Source organism: Odocoileus virginianus, chromosome 33 (assembly GCF_023699985.2).
Source record: "Odocoileus virginianus isolate 20LAN1187 ecotype Illinois chromosome 33, Ovbor_1.2, whole genome shotgun sequence".
NCBI lineage: Eukaryota > Metazoa > Chordata > Mammalia > Artiodactyla > Cervidae > Odocoileus > Odocoileus virginianus.
Window position 1 is genome coordinate 18978768 of NC_069706.1, and position 17898 is coordinate 18996665.

The window sequence follows — 17898 nt, forward strand, 5'->3', positions numbered from 1 at the left end:
GAATTTCATTCCATGCCATCATGCCTACCTTTTTGAAATCTGCCTTCCTAAATTAAAAGGTGTGTGACACTTCCCACTCTTTTCATTAGGAATTCCAAGGTGACCTGAAAGATTTTCTCTTGATTCTCATTCCTCCTACTTTGTCAATAATTAGTTTCCTGCTGAATTATAGCTAGTGTCAAATTCATGATTACTTATAGGCATAGTCTGTATTGATAACTGAGCCTGAAAGTTGTAAATGAGAGAGCTTCAGTCTTTTTTTTTTTTTTTCCAGCTTGTTTCAATTTTTTATTAACTGACCAGATTACAAAAATAATCCTGGTAGATACCTTAGTTCATCCTTCTAATAAGCCTGTTGATCTGGTCTTCCCTGTTGCCAGCATCTCCACCTTCTACAAAATGGATGGTCTTTTTCTTCATTCCACCTTGTGGAGAAGACAGTTTAAAGGACCACAGGAAGTTGCTTCTTTGAAATGTTTTCCAATGGTATAGATCATGAATCAGATCCTGCATGCAGATGATTCCGTATTTCCCAAGAGATGGAGCAATCAGTGCATTGTCTGTCAGGGCAATTCTTTTCTTGTTCATTTTGCCGTAACCTCGCTTGTAGATCAATTCATTTACAGACTTCAGATTTGGGTACACCCATGCAATGTATGGCTCCTCAATTCTCAGCATGTTAATTGATGCCTTATTGAGCTTCACAAAGGTGCCATTGAAGATCTGCTGGAGGCGAAGGAGCTGCAGCACCTTTCGAACCTTCGGGCTCACACCGTTGATACCTCTGATCCTGGTAACAAATGCCAATTTGGGTTCTTCGGGTACATAGAAGTTGCCGGCTTTTCATGCCATCCTAGCCATTTGAATTTCAGTTCTGTACATCTGCCTGTATTCCTTGTGGTAATGCTTAGCTTTTTCATAGATAAGCTTCCTTCTTGCCTTGCATCTTTTGGACAAACTTCTTTCTCAGGTGCTTGATCTTAAGCTCTGCGAAATTCTTTCGCTTTTTCTTAAGGATTTCTGGCACAGCAGGAAATCCTTCTCTTGTGCACCCTTCATGGTTCCAGCCGGGAAAGAGGCGAGAGCTTCATTCTTAAAGACATCTATCTGTTTGTAACTTGAAATATCTTATGGGGAGCTGGTGAGACATGCGGCAGGGAAAGTGATAGAGAATGCAATTGTTGGACCTGCATTTTTTCCACAAGAGATAGTAGAAACAAATATCAGTTTGTAAACTGTGATTTTGAAATGATTCATTCATTAAAGAAGGCAAATAAAAATAGCAGTGAAACGACATAATAACTAGTTGTTAAATGAACTTTCTTTCCTTTGAAAAGGAACTGATTAAGGAAGAAAATATGTAAATAATTTGAGTACATAAGCTGCTGTTGAGATTTTTCTGGGTAAAAATGATGGGAAGAATTAAACTATACAAGAATTTAGTTGAATCTTGCTTAAAGTGCTTTGCGTTGTAAATCTCCAAACTTACTTTTAAACTGAAGCATTTAAAGAACCTCTTCTTGAATTAGCACAATCAAAATGGAATTCATTCTATTTTTTAATCACTCCTGAATTGCTATCTTTAATTTTTTTTTAAATTCTGGATTATTCCAGTTGGCCCAGTCTTTTTTTAAAAAAATTTTCATTTTATTTTGGAGTATAGCCGATTAGCAATATTGTGATAGTTTCAGGTAAATAGCAGAGGGACTCAGCCATACGATACATGTATCCATTCTCCTCCAAACCACCTTCCCATGCAGGCTGCCACATAACATTGAGCAAAGTTCCCTGTACTATACAGTAGGTCCTTGTTGGTTATCCATTTCAGATATAGCAGTGTGTGCATGTCATCCCAAACTGACTATCTCTTCCTCCCATTCTTACCACCTGGCCACCATAAGTTCATTCTCAAAGTCTGGGAGTCTGTTTCTAGTTTGTAAATAAGTTCATTTCTATCATTTCTTTTTAGATTCCACATACAAGGGGTACCATATGATATTTCTCCTTCTGTGTCTGACTTCATGAATATAACCATCTCTAGGTCCGTCTCTATTACTGCAAATGGCATCACTTCATTATTTCCACTATCTTTAAAGTGCATGATTTTAAAATGTAATTTAAAATAATATAGTAACTCAGCTGGTAAAGCATCTGCCTGCAATGCAGGAGACCCCAGTTCTATTTCTAGGTTGGGAAGATCCCCTGGAGAAGGGATAGGCTACCCACTCCAGTATTCTTGGGCTTCCCTGGTTGCTCAGACAGTAAAGAATCCACCTGCAATGCAGGAGATCTGGGTTCAATCCCTGGATTGGGAAGGTCCCCTGGAGGAGGGCATGGCAACCCACTCCAGTATTGTTGCCTGGAGAATTCCCATGGACAGAGGTGCCCGGCGGGCTACAGTCCATGAGGTCACAAAGAGTCGGACATGACTGAGCAACTAAACACAGCACATCCCAGAGAAATTGTCCAGAAAACCTAGGCCCAGAATTTCAGCATAATGTTAGAAAGAAATAAGATTAGCAATCAGATTAATTTTTAAAATTTGTTTATCAGAATTAAGAAAGTAAAATAGTGTTACAATCTTTTATTAGATTAACTGAGTTTCTAAACACCTGAAGAAAATTATTTTAGTATTTCCTGTGCAGAGTTTCTGAAGAATGTGCTTTTGTGGAAGCAGAGTTTACAAGACCTCTTTGTTGATGTTTCTAAGGGTTAACTCTCTGGACAAACATACCAAAAAAAAAAAAAACACTGTTCTACCAAAATATGCCTAAATAGTAAACTGTTAACGCAGTCGAATCAGACCTTTTTCTAGCTGGTACCTAGTCATTTAACCTGTTGAGTTTCCTCATTTGTATTATTTTGAGAATTAAATAAGTATACGTAAAGCACTTAATAATACTATGACTGGCACTAAATAAGTGCCCAGAATATAGTGGTAGCTATTACTATTTATCTTCCCCCCCCCCTTTAGATTTATGAGTGATAGGGAAGCAAAATTTATTTTGAGCACCCTTTATTCTAATGTTAAGGTTTTGAAGTAGAGGTTAGGACAAAATCATATTTTTCTGAACCCAAACACTTGAGGTTCTGTTTGGGAAGTGAGAAAGACAGCTTCCAAATGTCTGCCCGTACAGTGGCAAGAAGATTGAATTTCTAGTTTGTTTCCTGCCTCAGTGCTTGCCTTCAATTCCTTTGTCTCAATATGAAAACTTCTGTATTCGTTTGGAGACCCTTGTCTGACTGAAACAACGGAGAACAGCTTCCAGCAGTTTTGGTATGGCCAGCTAACCATAACTTTCTGGAAGAATATCTGGATGCAGTTGCAATTTTTAAAACCTGTCATATTTTATGTCATTAAATTTCTTTAGTTCTGCATTATTGATTTCAGTTCTTTTCCTAAGTTGTGCCCATTCATTTTAAGAAATACATATTTTATGCAGAAAATGTAAGTATATAGTTGACTATCAATAAAAATTATTATCAATTAAACTACTGGAGTTTTCCCTTATCTCAGTTTCAGAATATAATGATTACATTAAACACATACATGCACATACATATATACCCATACATACAAATGTAATTTTTCTTTATTGTAACTACTCAATTGCTTTACATAGTAGAAGTTATGATTTTTTATTATTATTATAATCATTTCATCAATGTCATGGGCATCCTTGGTGTAAAGAATCTGCCTGTAATGCAGGAAACCTGGGTTCAATCCCTGGGTTGGAAAGATTCCCTGGAGAAGGGAATGGCAACCCACTCCAGTATTCTTGCCTGAAGAATCCCATGGACAGAGGACTCTGGTGGGCTGCAGTCCATGGGTGGGCTACAGTCCATGGGTTGGCAGAGTCGGACATGACTGAATGACTAACACTTTCACTTTCACATCAGTGTCATAGATAAGCTGCTGAACCCTGGTCTTTTTTTTTTTAATTTATCTTATTTATTTGGCTGCATTAGGTCTTAGTTGCAGATCGCAGGATCTTTCGTTGTGGCATGCAGGCTCTCTAGTTGTGGTGTGGGCTTAGCTGCCCCACAGCCTGTGGGATCTTAGTCCCCTGACCAGGGATGGAAGCTGTGTCACCTACATAAGAAGGCGGATTCTTAACCACTGGACCACCAGGGAAGTCTCCTGGACCCTGGTCTTTAGAGAGAGAGAATCCGGGGCTTCCCTGGCAGTTCAGTGGTTAAGACTCTGTTCTTCAAATGCAGGGAGGCACAGCTTTGATCCTTGGTCAGGGAACTAAGATCCATCATGCCACATGTCTTGGCCAAAAAAAATAGAGAGCAGATCCTGACATCAGAAGCGCATAATTACACTTTGTAAATATCAGATGGTGGGTGTTTGTTTTTAAAATAAATTGGCCATTTTTCCTGCTTCATCAAAAGACATTCTTTTTTTTATTAATTTCATTTATTCATTTTTTTTTTGTCTGTGTTGGGTCTTCACTGCTGCCTGGGCCCTTCTCCGGCTTTAGTACGTGGGGTCCTCCCCTCAGCCACGGTGCTCAGGCTTCCCATTGCATAGCAAGTGCTCTAGGGCTTGTGGGCTTCAGTAGTTGCGGCTCCTGGGCTCCAGAGCATAGTCTCAGTATTTGTGGCACACGGACTCATTTGTCCCACAGCACGTAGAATCCTCCTGGACCAGGGGCCAAAGCCGTGTCTGCTGCATTGGCAGGTGGACCCTTCACCACTGCGCCACCAGGGAAGCCCCAGAAGGGTGTTTTAAACTTATTTCTAAAAATAACATTAAGTTGATGCATAGTTGATTATCAGTATTACTTTCAGGTGTATGCGTATTGATTCAATGTTTTACAGATATGCTCCGTTAAAACTTACTACAATATAATGGCTATAGTTGCTTGTGCTAAACAGTATATCGTTGTTGCTTATCTATTTTATATAGCTGCATATAGTTTTTAATCCCATACTCCTAATTTTCCCCTCTTCCATTTGGTAACCACTAGTTTTTCTATATCCATGACTCTGTTTCCTTTTTCAAATTACCGTTTTAAAAAAATTTTTTAAGTTATTTTTATTTTTGGCTGCACTGGGTCGTCGTTGCTGTGCGCAGGCTTTCTCTAATTGCAGCAAGCAGCAGCTACTCTCTTGTTGTAGGACGTGGGCGTCTCATTGTGGTGGTTTCTCTTGTTGCAGAGCAGAGCACAGACTCTAGGGCTCATGGGCTCTGTGGTTGTGTCAGTAGAGCTTAGCTGCCCCCCAGCATGTGGAATCTTCCTAGAGCAGGAATCAAACCCATGTCCCCTGCATTGGCAGGTGGATTCTTAACCAGTGGACCACCAGGGAAGTCCTAAATTACCTTTTACTATACTGAACCTCTTTCTTGTAGGAATTGTTATATGTAATCTTCTTGAGGCTTCCCAGCTGGTGTTAGTGATAAAGAATCTGCCTGCCAATGCAGGAGATGCAAGAAGCTCGGGTTCAATCCCTGGGTCAGGAATATGCCCTAGGAAATGGTACCCACTCCATTCCAGAAAATTCCATGGGCAGAGGACCCTGGCAGCTACAGTCCATGGGGCCACAAAGAGCAACATGACTGAGCTATTGCACTGTATATATACTCTTTTTAGTCATATTTCCTTTAATTTTTCTTTCTAAAACTTTATTTTCCCAAAGGTGATAAATTATATTTCATGTTCTACATTTACATTCCATTTACCATTGCATCACTACTATATATGTGAATTAGTACATATGATCAGAGTATTACTTCCTTTACACTTTCTGTGATGCTCATGTTTTTAAAAGTTATAAAGTACAGATTGTTTAGTGTACATTCCTACCATTTTGAATACTTCCAAGTTCAAAAGAACTTTTTTCTCAAGGCTGTTAGATATGTGTATGATTCCTAACATGAAACAGGGTTGCCTGTTGTTCTTTCTTAATTAAGTTGACATTTATTCTTCTAGTCTTTCCTGTCTGTGCTTAGCTGCTCAGTCGCGTCTGACACTTTGCAGCCCTACGGACTGTAGCCTGCCAGGTTCCTCTGCCCATGGGGATTCTCCAGGCAGGAATACAGGAGTGGGTTGCCATTTCCTCCTCCAGGGGATCTTCCCAACCCAAGGATCAAACTCAGGTCTCCCGTATCGCAGGCAGATTCTTTACTCTCTGAGCCACCAGGGAAGCCCCTTACCTGTCTAGGGGGAAATATCTAACACACTTTAACGTCATATAGATTATCGTAGGTCTTACAGTTTGGGGAGACTCTCCTTTCTTCAGCCTCCTCTCCAGGTTTAAAGCCTCTCCCTCTCCTTTCAGTGCGCCACCAACATGTAGTTTGATGATCAGTTGACTTGAACTTTAGGCACTAAAATCTTCTGGACAGAAAATGCTGTTGTGTTCTTAAGGGCTTTTCATCAGCTATTTGGACCTCTCATAGAAATTTTGAAATCACTGGATTGTTAAACAGCTTCACACAAAAATTAATGTTTGGCTATAAAGACCATTTTCTCAGATTCCTTCCCCATAAACCCATGTTTCTCTGCCCAACCCCCCAGATTTGGAATGTTTCCTAGCAAAATTGTTTCTGATATCCATTCTTATATTAGAAGAAATCTATTAAAAGTGTGTTACCATGTTGTTTTGGACTCAATATGGAATTCATACTATCTGCTCAAACTTCACCCAGATTCAGAATTGATAAGAGTGCTCTGAGCCTCAGTACTCTCTTGGGTCTTTTATTTTGCACACTAACCTGTAGATTGATTATTCGTTGGGATTCAGAACCTATCATGCATCTCTTCAGGAAAAGATTCAAATGCAGTTGTATGTGAAAGTCAAAACTTTGTTTTTCCTAACAGGTTAAACGTGTATGTCTGTGTAAAGCTAAACCAGCTAAGGCAGGTCACTGTTTTTCCACTTGAAAACTTGCTTCAAGTGTCATGAGTGTTCCATGTGTATTTCTAGGCAGGTTATGACCAGTGCCTTTCTCTTTACAATTAAATAGTTCCAGTTCAGAACTTTTTTTTCAAGTATTCTGTTGAGCTGACAAATGATCACAAAAGTGATTCAGACTTACAGTTAGTTTATTCCATTCTTACAAAGTATTTTTTACCTACTCTAGGATGAGATGCAATAAAGACTCAGTTTTACTGAAAGCTACAAACAGTTAACTGGAATTCAGTAAGAAGAGTGCTAAAACAGTAGTGAATGCATATTGCTGTGGGAGTACACTGGAACGCCTCTAACTCAGGCTTGAAATGTTAGAAATGGCCCGCAACACAGAAGAGTGACATCCAAACTGAGCTCTGAAGAATAAGTTAACCAGAGAAGGGGAGGATGTAAGCGTGTTCCGGGTAGAAGGAGAAGCAAGTTTACAGTCTCAGAAGCTTGTTTTGTTTGTTTGTTGTAAAGTTGTGTGTGGGGAACCTGGAAGCTCAATGTGCCTGCTTACTGTAGTGTGAAGGGAAGAGTGGTGTCAAAGGATGATGGGGAAATAGGGGCTAGATCATGAAGAGCTTATTTTTTCCATCTCTTTCTTTTTTTTTAAACAGATTTATTGAGATATTTTACATGCTACATAGTGCATCCCTTTAAAGTGTACAATTTTTAGTATATTCAGTGTTGTACAACCATCACCACAGTCAGTTTTAGAACATTTTTTTCACCTCAAAAAGAAACCCTATGCCCTTCAGCTATCACCACGCCCTCAAATATTCCAGCCCTAACCTATTCTGCAGGTTTTATGTAAATGGAATCATATAGCCCTTTTGTGACTGGCTTCTTTCCCTTAGTATAATGTTCTCAAGGTTTATCCTTTAGTGTCATAGCATGTATCAGTACTTCACTTCTTTTTCTGGCCAAATAATGTTCCATTGTATAGATAAACTTCATTTTGTTCAATAATTCATCAATTGATGAGCATTTGGGTTGTTTCTACCATTTGTAGCTATTATGAATGATGCTGCTATGAACACTAACGTACACATATTTATGTGGACATATGTTTTCATTTCTCTTGCTTTCCTAGGGGTGAAATTGCTTGATCATGTCTTTAACTTTATGTGGGACTGATAGGCAAATATTTTCCAAAGTGGTTGCACCAATGTACATTTCCACCAACAGTGTATGAGGATTCTAATTTCTCCACATTTCACCAACACTTGTTACTTGTGTTTTTGATTATAGCCATCCTAGTGGATATGAAGTAGATTCTCATTGTGCTTTTGATTTCCATTTCCCTGATGACTAATAATGGTAAGCACTTTTCATACGCTTTTGGCCATTTCTATTCTGTCTTTGGAAAAATATCTGATCCTCTGCCCATTTTTATATTGAATTGTCTTTTTATTATTGAGTTATAAAAGATAATTATTAGACATATGACTTGAAAATATTTTCCCCTGTCCTGTGGGTTATCTTTTCACTTTCTTCATGAATTCCTTTGATGCACAGATGTTTTTAACTTTGAAGTCCATTCTGTCTACTGTTTGTTTTATTGCTTGTGCTTTCGATGTCATATCTTAAGAATCCACTGTTGTGAAGGTCTTTTCCTAAGTTTTGTTCTCAGAGATTTAGCTGTTACATTCAGATTTCTTTTCAATTTTGAATTAATTTTTGTATATGACGTGAAGCAAGAGTCTGCATTTATTTTTTCACATATGTCCCATCACCAGTTGTTGAAAAGACTATTCTTTCTTCACTGAATAGTCTTGGCACTGTTGTTAAACATCAATTGGCCATAAATGTGAGATCACGTTTATTTTGGGACTCTCAATTCTACTCCGTTGATCTCTGTCTGTCCTTGTGCCATTGTTACACAGTCTTGATTACTGTAGCTTTATAGTAAGTTTTGAAGTCAAGAAGTGTATCTTTGAACTTTGTTCTTTTTCAAGATGTTTGTGACCATTCCTAAGTCCCTTATATTTCCATATAAATTTTAGGGTCATCTTGTTGATTGTTAACAACAGAAAACAAAAAACCCATCAGGGATTGTGATAAAGATCACATTGAATCTATAAATCAGGTGGGAAACTATTATCTAATAAGTCTTCCAATCCATGGGTATGGGATATCTTACTATCTATTTAAAACTTTGTTAATTTCAGCAACATTTTGTAGTGTTCAGGGTGAAAGAGTTATAGTTAAAAAATTTTTCTTAGTGGCTGGCCTCAAGTTTGTAGTGTATATTTATAGCTAATCCAAGGCCTCTTTAAATAATAGTATGTTGAGTACCACTTCAGAGGCAGTGCAGCTACCTTATTATAGAGTATTAAATTCCCAGTTCCTCCTTGCAACATCACTGTCATTCACTTCACTGAATACATTGTTTCTATTATTCCTTTGCACAAACTGTTTTCTCTCTCTCTCTCTCTTTTCCCTTTTGTCTGTGCTGGGTGGCGCTGGGACTTCTAGTTGCAGAGCACAGGCTGTAGAGTTCTAGGCTTCAGCAGCTGTGGTGTGGGGGCTTAGCTGCCCCGTGGCATGTGGATTTTAGGTCTCTGACCAGGGATCGAACCTGCATCCCCTGTGTTGGAAAGCAGATTCTTAACCACTGAACCACCAAGGAAGTCCCTTGTATGCTTTTTGATATTTATCCTGCTTGATTTTCTGAGTTTCCTATATCTATGGTTGCCACTTGTCACTAATTTTGGGAAATTGTTGGTCATTATTTCAGATGTTTCTTTTGTTCCTTTTTCTCTTTCTTCTCCTTCTGTGTTCTCAATATGCTATGTTATATCTTTTGGCATTGTTTCACAGCTCTTAAGATATTCTATCTTTTTATCTTCTCTTCTCCTTGCAGTTCAGTTTCAAACATTTTCTATAGACATTTCCAGCTTGCTGATTCTTTCTCCAGCTGTGTCTACTGTTTTGATGAGCCCATCAAAGGCAGTCTTCATTTCTGTTACAGGGTTTTTTATTTTATTTATTTTTGGCTGTGCTGGGTCTTCATTGCTGCTCCAGCTTTTCTGTAGCTGCAGTGCACAAGCTTCTCATTGCGGTGGTTTTCTTGCTGTGGAGCATGGACTCTAGGCACATGGGCTTCAATAGTTGTAGTTGTCCTGTGTCCTCAGTTCTCTGATGGATCTAAGAAAAGTTTTGATGTTGAGTTTGTCACTTTCTTGTTCTTTGGGCAAGAATGGCAGCATCTAAGTTCCTTACATACTGGTCTAGAAACCAGAAGTTAACCATTTATTTTATTTTGTTCCTTAGTGTTTTGTTCTTTTTGCTGTTACTGTAAATGCAATCATTACCTTCTTAATTTTCAGATTGTTCATTACTAGTATATGGGAACACAATTTTTATATATTGATATTATATGCTGCAATCTTTTTACAGTCATTTATTCAAATAGTATTTCCATAAATTTATTTTTCTTGCCCAGTTGCCTTAGCTAAACAGTGCTGAATAGAAGCAGCAAGAGTAGATATCCTTGTCTTATTCCTGATCTTACACAGAAATATTCGTTCAGTCTTTCTCCAGTAAGTATGCCAACACTGATATATGTACATATATCCTACTGTTATATTTATAATATACATGTATGATAGTTGTCAGGTTGAGGAAGTTCATTTCTATTCCTAGCTTATTCCTGTTCTGTATCTACATTTTTGCAAAACTGTAGTATAATATCATAACTAGATTATTGACATTGATGTATTCTACAGATCTTATCCATACTTTTACTTGTAGTCACTTGTGTTTATGTATTAATAAGTTCAGCACAGTTTTATCACATGAAGTGTAGCTTCATGTGTCCATGTGCTAGACTTAAGAGGAAAACCAAAAGAAAATTTGATCTTGTGGAAGAAGATCTTGATCTTGGGGAGAAAGAGCCTTCAAGAAGAAAGAAATGGTCAGCAGTGTTACCAAAGTAAAGTGAAATTAGTTTTAAAGAGATTTTTAATAGCCTTGGTGAAACATTTTAGTAAAGTGGTAGAGTAGGAGCCTCATTCATAGTGGGTTGAGAAATGACTAGTAGGTGAAGTAAGATAGCAGTGGAGATGGAATTTTGCCAGTGGAAGGGAGAGGGAGGTTAGTTAAGTAGAAAAGAGTGTGGGGTCCGGGGTGGGTCAGTTTTAGCTAGAGAAGAGTTGAGCTTGTCTTGATGGTGGTAAGTAGTCAGTAGAAAGGGAGGGGTTGATAATGCATCAAAGAGAAGGAATTCTTACTTATTTTTGGCTGCACTAAGTCTTTGTTGCTGCACACAGGCTTTCTCTAGTTGTGGTGAGCGGGGACTTCTCTTGTTGCAGAAAATGGGCTGTAGGCTCATGGGCTTTAGTAGTTGTGGCGCACAGCATGTGGAGTCTTCCCCAACCAGGGATCAAACCCATCCATGTCCCCTGCATTGGTGGGAGGATTCTTAGCCACTGGGCTACTAGGAAAGCCTGAGAAGGAACTCTTGTTTTAGGAAGGACCCTGATGACACAAAGCAGAGTGGGAGCGTAGCAGAGGGATAGACTTCAGGAGGTACGGTACACCTTCCTTTGTGACAGAAGGAAAGGAAGTAAGGATCAAGCAGGTTAAGTTAGTTTCTAGATATGATGGTAAAATTTGAGGGAGTTTACTTCCAATGGCTTGTATTTTCTCTGCGGTGTAATGGAAGGTGTCATTTGTTAGAAGTGTAAAGGGGATGATAAGGTTGGAAGTTTTAGGAGAGTGGAAAAGGTTGAGATAGCCACTGTAGAGAGTGAGCTGTCTAGAAAAGCAGGAAGATTTCCAGGTCATAATGAGGGCCTTGCTGGGCCTATGGGACATAAATTTTTTTAATGATCCCAGTCTTCTGGTTATATATTTTTTCTTAGTAGAGTTCCGCAGAGTAAGTGGAGATGTGGGAGAAGGAGATCATTATGTTGGTCCAGGGTTGCAGTTTTCCACATGACATTGAATTGATTAAGCGTAGTTGTCTAATAGACTTTTAAATCAGACATGTCTCAGTTTTAATCCTATTTTGACCACTAGTGATTTAGGCAGATTACTTATGATTCTCTAAGCTTCAGTTTCTAATAATTAAATTACACCTAATCATATCAATTTCCTAATCATAATAATGCCTCTTTCAGTGATAAGGAATAAAAAAGACAAACAAGTCCCTTAACACATAGTTTGGCACATATGTGTTAATAAATAGCAGCTTTTATTGTTATTTATGGGCCAATCCTGTCACTTACTAGCTGAATGATCTTAGGTAGGTTTCTTTCCTTTTATTTGTAAAAAGGACATGATAAGACTTGTTGGGAATATGTATTCAGTTGGGTATTTTTTGAAGGGAAGAAAAAGACAATGGCAGACATATCCTTTTCAGCACTCAGTAACTTTGAGTTGAAATAGAATCTGTAGGAGATTTTTAGAAAAATTAGAAAGTTAGGTGGGAATTTTGGCCTTTGTTTTATAATTAGTAGATAGCCTGTAAAAATTAAGAAGGTAATGATTGCATTTACAATAACAGCAAAAAGAACAATTAGCAGAGAGATAACATGAAAGTGGTATTTTGAAAAAAATTAATCAGTAATGTGATAGGATCTAAGCCAGATACCAACTTTTCACTGAGGCCTTCCTTAACCACTCTGAGAATCTAAGATTTGCTTCCTCTTCTTCTTTAACCCCTAACCCCATATAATTTTCCAGTATTATAGTGACATTTGTGACTATCTACAATTCTTTTTTTTTTTTTCCTTTCTCCTCCACCAGGATATATTCTTCATGAAAAAAGGGATGTTCTTTGCCTTACTGCTATATCCCAGTACCCAGAAGAGTGCCTTGCCTACAGAAGGCATTCAGTAAATACATGGTGAATGAATGAAATAGGAGGAGGGTCTAGAAGAAGAGAGACTAGTTAAGAAGTTATTAGAATGATTTCAATATTAGAAGATCTAGATATGGATGATAGTAGTGTAAATGGAAGGAACAAACAAAATTTGCAAAGAATAATTTTTAATATATTAGAAGGAACAAAATGAGGCAAGCAACAGGATACTTTTATGATTTCCAAAATGGGTGATTAAAGCAGTGACAGTTTCATTAAGAGTGTCTGCATTCATCTCCTTTTACAACTTTTTATGTCCAATACTTAGGAGAGTGCCTAGCATATATAGTGATGGGCAGTAAATATTTGAATGAATGTAGAAAACTGGGAAATCAAAAAGTTACCTCTTATATGCATTGTGTGTCTGAAGTAACAATAAGACACCCAAGCAGGTAGAAGATGAGGCTAAAATTCTGTAAAAGAATTAAGGGCCTTGGGATTTACAACATTTAAGGAGGAAGAATAAACAGAAGAGGCAGCCCCAGAGACCAGAGAACACCAGGAGTATGGCTTCAGGATAGCAAAGACGGAGCCAGGAAGAAGGAGCTGCCAGTGTCACAAGCTACAGAAAAGCTAAAGAAAATGAGGACTGGAGAAGATCTCTGGATTTAGAAACTGAGAGGACATGAATGATCTTGGAAAGAACAACCTACTTAGAGCAATTAAGTGAAAATCATGTTACAGAGGGTGTGAGGAACAAGTTAATGAGATAAATCACACACACACACACACACTCACACACACACACACATACACACACACACACACACACCTCCCAGAGCTAAGGAAGAGAAGTGGTGTTTCAGTGAATAAGAATCCACCTGCCAATGCAGGGGATGAGGGTTTGATGCCTAGTCTGGGAGGATTCTACAAGGCTCTGAGCATCTAAGCCCATACGCCCCAACTACTGGAGCCTGCTCACTCTTGGGCCTGCAGCCACAACTACTAAGCCCACATGCTGCATCTACTGAAGCCTGCTCGTGTGCCTAGAGCCTGTCCTCCACAAGAGAAGCCACCGCAATGAGAAGCCTGTGTACCGTAGAAAAGAGTAGCTCCAGCTCATTGCAACTAGAGAGAGCCCATGCACAGCAGCCAAGACCCAGTGCAACTAAAAATAAATAAATAGTTTTTAAAATAAAGGAAGAGAGATGGTGTGGCAATCTGCAATCTGAATAGTCATTTAAAAGAAGTATAGTTTGTTTTTTTATATAAAAACATAAACCTTGCATTTGTACAGAGAAGAAAGATCCATAGTCTAAGACAGTTATCAAATTTTAATGTGCATAAGGACAACAAGAGGATTTTACTGGAACTTCCCTGATGGTCCAGTGGTTAAGACTCTGCACTTCCACTGCAGGGGGCACAGGTTTGATCCATTGTTCCCTGGTCAGGGAACTAAGATTCCACTTGCCTTGTGGCCCAAAAAAATTTTAAAAAAGGACTTTGTTTAAAATGTGCCATATAAGGAGAATCTGATTCAGTAGGTCTGAGAACCAGATAATCAGCATTTTAAAACAAGTGCCCCCTCCTCATACTTTGCTGATGGCTCAGCGGTAAAGAATTCACCTGCCAGTGCAGGAGACCTGGGTTTGATCCCTGGGTCAGGAAGATCCCCTGGAGAAGGAAATGGCAACCCACTCCACTATTCTTGCCTAGGAAGTCCTGCAGACAGTGGAGCCTGGCGGGCTACAGTCTATAGGGTCTCCAAAGAGGCAGACATCACTTAACGACTAAAGAGCAATGACAGCAAACCCCCTCCACACCCCCGCAAGATACATACATGCACCCATTAAAGAGATTCTGATATGGTTAAATACTAAGACACACTGGTCCAGGAGGCAACTGAAGTCAAAAGAAAGGGTGGGAAGGAAATCAGGTAAAGGTTAGGCTTAAAGAGATGGGAATACGAGACCACTTTTCCTTCCTCCTGAGAAACCTGTATGCATGTGAGGAAGCAACAGTTTGAAATAGACATGAAACAACGGACTGGCTCAAAATTGGGAAAGGAGTATGTCCAGGCTATATATTGTCACCCTGCTTATTTAATTTATATGCAGAGTACATCATACAAAATGTCAGGCTGGATGAAGCACAAGCTGGAATCAAGATTGCCAGGAGAAACACCAATAACCTCAGATATACAGATGACACCACCCTTCTGGCAGAAAGCAAAGAGAAACTAAAGAGCCTCTTGATGAAGGTGAAAGAAGGGAGTAAAAAAGCTGGCTTAAAACTCATCGTTCAAAAACGAAGATCATGGTATCTGGTCCCATCACTTCATGGCAAATAGAAGGGGAAACAATGGAAACAGTGATGGACTTTATCTTCTTGGGCTCCAAAATTACCTCAGATGCTAATTGCAGCTCCCAGATTAAAAGATGTGTGCTCCTTGGAAGAAAAGCTATGACAAATCTAGGCAGGGTATTAAAAAGCAGAGACATTCTTTTGCCAACAAAGGTCTATCTGGTCAAAGCTGTGGTTTTTCCATTAGTCATGTATGGATGTGAGAGTTGGACCATAGAGAAGGCTGAATGCCAAAAACTTGATGCTTTTGAGCTGTGGTTTTGGAGAAGACTCTTGAGAGTCCCTTGGACTGCAAGGAGATCCAACCAGTCCATCCTAAAAGAAATCAATCCTGAATATTCATTGGAAGGACCAATGCTGAAGCTTCAATACTTCAGCCACCTGATGTGAAGAGCTGACTATTAGAAAAGACCCTGATGCTGGGAAAGATTGAGGGCAGGAGGAGAAGGGGACGACAGAGGACAGGATGGTTGGATGGCATCCCTGACTCAATGGACATGAGTTTGAGCAAGCTCTGGGAGATGGTGATGGACAGGGAAGCCTGGCATGCTGCAGTCCGTGGAGTTGCAAAGAGTTAGACAGGACAGACTGACTGAACAACAGCAAAGCTTTGGGAGGGAGGAGTTCATCTCCTTTAAAAGAAACAGGAAGTTACATCAACCATACATCAATTAAAAGATCACTATGAAAATTACTGTTAAGCTCTTAACAGCAACAATAACAAAAACACACAAGAAGAGGTGGTATAGAGAAATTCTGAGATTATGCCCTGAGCTTCAGAGATGTTTTCAGGTGAAAAGGAGGGCAAATGAGGTTGCTTCATTTACATGACCTCGGTTTTGTTTTGTTTTGTTTTTCCCTTTAAGTGAGAAGCAAGTTTATCTACTCTGGCCAGGCATAAGAGAATTTGCAGAGAATGGAAAAGTCCAAAACAGCTGCTCTGGGAGATGCAGCAGACTCATTAAGGAGGAATTTAAGCCCCTCTGAGGAGCACTGGGCTTCCTCTATGGCTCAGTGAGTAAAGGCCTACTCAGTGCAGGAGGCACAGGAGATGTGGGTTCAGTCCGTGGTCAGGAAGATACCCTGAAGGACGGAATGGCAACCCACTCCAGTATCCTTGCCTGAAAAATTCCATGGACAGAGGAGGCTGGCAGGACTCAGTCTAAAGGATCACAGAGAGTTGGACACCACTGAGTAACTAAACACGCATGCACAAGCATTAGGTTTCTGACTGGTAGACCCAGTCAGCAGTTACCTGACAGTTTTCAAAGTAAGAAATAATCCTAAAAGCATGTTTCTTCTCTTGATAATTCATTACGACTATGTCATCTGGAGATTTACTTACACCTTTTTTTAATGCTTTTAACCTGTCTTACTTCATGGAATAATAAACTGCATATATAGAGCATTTAAATTTACCTGACTTTCAACTCAAAAGATAGTTCCTGTGATTTGCTGGAACATAATTACATTCATTTTCTTCTCAAGTTTTTGTGGACTTAGATCACAATTCATAGGATGCTTGCCATCATTTTACACATGGAGAGTGTTTATTTTTACCTGAGCACCAAAAGTTTACCAAGTGAATGTAGGGCCCTGGCTCAGGGCAAAGAAAACCAATCTGCTCAGCTTTCTCTAGATTTGGATACGTAGGAATCAGTTGAAACTAAGTGGGAGGAACACCTCGACACTATGCTGTTTATACTGTATTTAACTTAATAAATACTTTTAGCAACCCTGTATAATAATGTGTGCATGCGTGCCTGCTCAATTGCTTAGTCGTTCATGTCTGACTGTTTGCAACCCCATAGACTGTAGCCCGCCAGGCTTCTCTGTCCATGGGACATGTCATGTCCAGGCAAAAATACTGAGTGGGTTGTCATTTCCTCCCCCAAAGATCTTCCTGACCCAGAGATTGAACCTGAGTCTCTTGCATTGGCAGGCAGATGCTTTACCACTGAGCCACCGGGAAGCCCATATAGATAATAGAAGATCTCTATTTACAAATGAGGAGATAGGCTAAGATGCCTCGATTGCCTCAAATATGTATTGAGTTGAGGTAGGTTTGAGAAATTCTAAATGTCAGTTGTCTGAAAATAGTATAGGAAACAGTTGCATAGAATGCAACCCCTTGAAAGGGTTTAGTTACGTGTTCCCCAAGTTAGGTAGCCAGAAGTGTTTTGTTTATATGAAACATCTTCTCAATGTTAATAATTAATTTATTAAGCACTTCTGTGTACCACACGTTGTTCTAAGCTTTTTATAATATTAAACTCACTTAATCTTCAGTAGCCTGTAAGATAGGTACTCTTTATTATCTCCATTTTACAGATGAAGAAAGTGAAATAGGATAAGTTACTTGCCCAAAGCTGCAGTGCTAGTGAGTGACAGTACCCTAGACAGACCTCCTGTGGCTTACTATGCTATTAACCAGTATCCTGTGCTGCCCTTCACTGGCCCTCATGTTAAATAAGAATAGCTTTCAAACAGCTTAACAAGTTATTCTGCATTATCTGATGAACTTATGTTTAATAGAAATAATATAACTAAGTGAAAGGAAAAAATCTGGTGTTTGCTGTAATCTCATCACACAGTCAAGATTTTATCTATCATCTGTAGTTAATTCATAGTGTGAAGTCTGGGTATTTGAGAAAAATGCAGCGTATTTTCTCATGACACCTTACCAGAGTGGGAAAGGCATAAGAAGAACAATATTTGTTTTGTTTTGGTATTTTTTACCTCCCCTTGTGGCTTGCAGGATCTTCAATCCCTGATCAGGGATTAAACCCAGGCCACAGCGGAGAAACCACTGAGTTGTA

General features: G+C 39.2%; 1 protein-coding gene and 1 non-coding gene across 2 annotated transcripts in view; both read left to right on the forward strand.

Annotated features, from left to right (window-relative positions):
- Positions 1 to 17898, forward strand: part of MOSMO (modulator of smoothened) — an 82782-nt gene that overhangs the window by 28164 nt on the left and 36720 nt on the right. The gene's annotated exons all lie outside the window — the stretch shown is intronic.
- Positions 14090 to 14170, forward strand: TRNAG-UCC (transfer RNA glycine (anticodon UCC)). The gene has a single exon. It is a non-coding gene; the product is annotated as a tRNA-Gly (tRNA).